This window comes from Xenopus tropicalis, chromosome 3 (assembly GCF_000004195.4).
Source record: "Xenopus tropicalis strain Nigerian chromosome 3, UCB_Xtro_10.0, whole genome shotgun sequence".
Lineage (NCBI taxonomy): Eukaryota > Metazoa > Chordata > Amphibia > Anura > Pipidae > Xenopus > Xenopus tropicalis.
The window spans coordinates 17,496,296-17,500,804 of record NC_030679.2 but is presented as its reverse complement, the minus strand read 5'-3'; positions in this window follow the sequence as shown (position 1 = coordinate 17,500,804).

Below are 4,509 nucleotides of genomic sequence, written 5' to 3'. Positions count from 1 at the left end.
CCTGAGTGCGCATTTAAACTCCCATACGGAGCAGTGGGGAGAGGTCCTGACTGCTCCGTATGGGAGCCAAATTTAAAAATTTTGTTGCGGCGGGGCGGCATGCCGCCCCTAAACTTGTGCCGCCCTAGGCCCGGGCCTTTGTGGCCTTTCCACAAATCCGGGCCTGGTTTTGGGTAAAATAGCCTGATCTCTACCTAGGATATACAGTATAAAGAGCTAAATGCATTACCTCTGAAGCTGTCATTATTATTATTTTCTCTCCTCTCTACAGATATTGCTTGTATTGGTCAGTGTTGCAGTTGGTTTTGAGGGAGACTCCTTGGAGTACCCTGGTCTTGTGCTAACCCCTGTATTTCAGCCGGAAGCAAAAGTAATTTTAAGCTTCTGGTAACGGGACATATTAGTATATACCCTGGGTGACGCATTTTTAAAGATGTGGTACACTTGCTGGTTAAAAAAAGCAACGATTTTGGTCTTTGGAGAATTCCAGGGTGCAGAAATTTCTGTTGTGTAGAAATACCAAGGGCTGGTGTGATTGGCTGAGCCCTGGAGGTTTTTCCACTTCTACTGGATCATCACCTGTTAGGAATGCCCAATCCCCTTTGGTTTTCAATTTAATTATTCCTGGGTTTTTCTTAAATTTCTATGGTGAATATTGAGGGAGGGGTTATATTATATAATTTATATGTATACATACATACTGTATACCATACACATTTATCGTGATATAGACTTCACAGGCCATTGTCTGGCCTGGTGGAGATATATTGACGATATCTTTGTGGTATGGTGGGGCGACGTTGAATCATTGTTGCGGTTTCACAGCAACTTACAAAAGATACATCCGTCTATTGCTTTTACATTATCTTTTAATTGTCAACAGATCCAGTTGTTAGATGTCTTGGTCTATAAGAATCAGAGGGGAGGTATTGATACATCGATATATACCAAACCCACTGACCCTAACCAAATTCTCCATTACCGGAGCAATCATCCAATACATACAAAAAACTCAATTCCTGCCAGTCAGCTGACAAGGGTTAAAAGAATTGTGAGTGATGATCAGGAGACAATAAAACAACATGAAGTGATGTGCAGTAAGTTTCGAGCCAGGGGCTATCCAAATCATGTTATGCAACAGGCTACAGGAAAAATAAGTAGAACGTGTTAAAGAAATATACGTATACCATGTGTCACCCAATTTATTTCCCTTCAATGTTTCATCAAAATTTTTTTATTGTAGATATATTGTTAAAACCAACGTTTTGGTCCTTGTTAGGACCTTTCTCAAGGATATGAGAAAGGTCCTAACAAGGACCGAAATGTTGGTTTTAACAATATATCTACAATAAAAAATTTTTGATGAAACATTGAAGGGTGTGCTGGCCACAGATGATTATTTTCTATATATATATATATATATATTGTCTTTTTTATTACATTCATCTGATAACCATATATTAATAGTAATACAATACAAACTTGTGGCATTTTAGAAGCTCGCAGACATCTAATGATATTTAGATCTGGAATAAAAATTAAAAAGGGCCCTGGCATTTGTGGTGCACAGAGACCCAAATCCAGAGTCCCCCTTTGCCTTTCCCTGTAAACAACCTAGCAGGGGATATCTATGTTTCCTTATTATGTTGGGTTGAAAACTTTGGCTTATTCTTCCGCTTCTTCTTCTTAGCGCCCCCCATTTTCTAAACGCTACTCCTCCTACACTTTTAGGGGTACACCCAAACTCTTCACACTTCTTCGTCCTATGGCGGAGCAGGTTGCTTGTGCTTTTCTAAGCGATCTGGACCCCCGTCTTTTTGTAGCGCCGCTCCGAACACCCCAATTTTTCCATTGATTTTGACAGGGAAGATTTTCAAACTGCTGCAGCACTTACAGCTTTGAAGCTACAGCCCCCAAACTTGAATAACATAATCATGGGGTCACCCCAAATGAGACAGCAACATTTGTTGGATGACCCCAAAGTGGGAGGGGCCAACAACAGCCAATCAAATTTCACCCATTGACTTTAATGGGGAAATTGAAACTGCTACCAATCTTACAGCTTTGAGGCTACACTCCCCAAACATGACTGTCATAGTCATGGGCTCAGCCTGAATGAAAATATGATGATTGCTGGATGCCCAAAAGTGGGCATCAGATTTTACCTATTGATTTGGCAGAAATTCAACCTGCTGCCATTCTCACAGTAATAACCCCAGGGTCCCCAAACTTTTTACACTTGGTCACTAGGGGACTGCAGTTTTAGTTTTGAAAAGTGGGCGGAGCCACCAACAGCCAATCAAATTTCACTTATTGTGTTTTTTTTTGGTTTGATGCTAGAGTTCCAAAACTTTGCACAGCCAGACTACGCATTCAAGTTTTTTTTTTTCTTAAATGCAAAGTGGGAGGGGCCGACAACAGCCAATCAAATTTCACCCATTGACTTTTATGGGGAAATTGAAACAGCTGCCAATCTTACAGCTTTGAGGCTACACTCCCCAAACTTGAATCACATAGTCATGGGGTCAGCCTGAATTAAAATATGATGATTGTTGGATGCCCAAAAGTGGGCAGGGGCAGGGTTAGGCACCAGGTAAGAAAAAATGGGCGGAGCCACCAACAGCCAATCAGAGTTTACCTATTGACTTTCAATGGGGAAATTCAACCCGCTGCCATTCTCACAGTATTAACACCAGGGTCCCCAAACTTTTCACAGTTGGTCACTAGGGGACTGCAGTTTTACTTTTAAAAAGTGGGCAGAGCCACCAACAACCAATCAGATTTCACCTATTGATTTTTATTGGTTTGATGCCAGGGTTCCCAAACTTTGCATAGTCAGTCACTGGGTGACTACTCATTTAAGGTTTTTTTTAAGTGGGTGGAGCCACCAACAGCCAATCAGATTTTACCTATTGACTTTTAATGGGAAAATTCAACCTGCTGCCATTCTCACAGTATTAACACCCGGGTCTCCAAATTTTTCACAGTTGGTCACTAGGGGACTGCAGTTTTAGTTTTGAAAAAGTGGGCGGAGCCACCAACAGCCAATCAGATTTGACCTATTGAATTTTATTGGTTAGGTGCCAGGGTTCCCAAACTTTGAACATTCAGTCACTGGGTGACTACATACTCAAGGTTAGAAAAAGTGGGCGGGGCCACCAAAAGCCAATCACATTTCTTTCATCGTTTTCAGTGGGGAAATTTTAACTGTTGCCATTCTCACATGTTTAATGTCAGGGTCCCCAAACTTTCAGTCACTGGGTGACTATGTTCCAAGTTTAGACTATGTTCCAAGTTTAGAAAAGTGGGCAGGGCCAACAACAGCCAATCAGATTTCACCTATAGACTTCATATGTTTAAATTTAAACTGCTGCCATTCTTTAAATATTAATACTAAGGTCCCCAAACTTTGCAGAGCTAGTCACCAGGTAACTGCGGTTCAGAGTTGGAAATAGTGGGCGGAGCCACCAACAGCCAACCCATTTCCACCCATTAAATTTCTTTGGTTTATATTTAACTGATGCCATTATTAAAGTATTAATTCCAGAGTTGTTAAACTTTCCAGAGTTACTCACTGGGTATTTGCCGTTCAAAGTTAGAAAAAAGTGGGCGGAGGCACCAACAGCCAATCAAATTTCACTTGTTTACTTTCAATTTAAATTGCTGCCATTCAGACAGTATTAAAACCAGGGTCCCCAAACTTTTCTCAGTGGTTTTTACTATATAACTGTGGTCCAAGGTTAGAAAAAGTCAACAACAGATCAGATTTCATTCAGTGACTTCATGCTTTTCAACCCAACATGAAGTTTGTTCTCATACTTCCCTTTCTAGTTCTATATGGATTTTCTCAGTACCTTTCACCTTGTCTTCTACCTCCAAAGGATACATCCGTGTATACTCATTTTGCAATCGCAACTGTACCCAATATAAGTGCACTGCTAATTATTATCAACACACACACGATGAAACAATTTAATACATAAAACACATTCCCAGCAAAAAGGAATAAAAATGCTGTTAAATAAGTGCTTTAAAACAATATCACAAGAATTTAGCTCCTCATAAAAACAAACAAGAACCGGAACAGTTCCGGGGTTTTCTTGGCGATGTTATTCGTTAACAAATGATACACACATGGCTTGTTGAAAAAGTGCTGTAGTGCACAGAACCCAATGTTTCCAGCTAGTAATGACTCCAAAAAGGAGTCTGTCTAAATAAGAACACCAATGTGCTCAAGTGAGGAAGATTATAAAAGTTATGCAGTCAATGTGGTATACAGTCATATGTATGAGTTGTGTGGGTAGGCCTCTCCTATGCATAGATTAGAAATCTAGCCTGTCTCTGTGGCACACCACCTTAGTGAAGCACTCACTGACCATGCATTAAAGGCCTTTGGCATATATAACATTGCTCTGCCAGCTGGAAAAGAAATGCCAGATACCTTTTGGTGCCAACTCTAGTTCACACAAATGGAAACCACCTATGACAAGTGTTTTTTTTTTGTTTGTT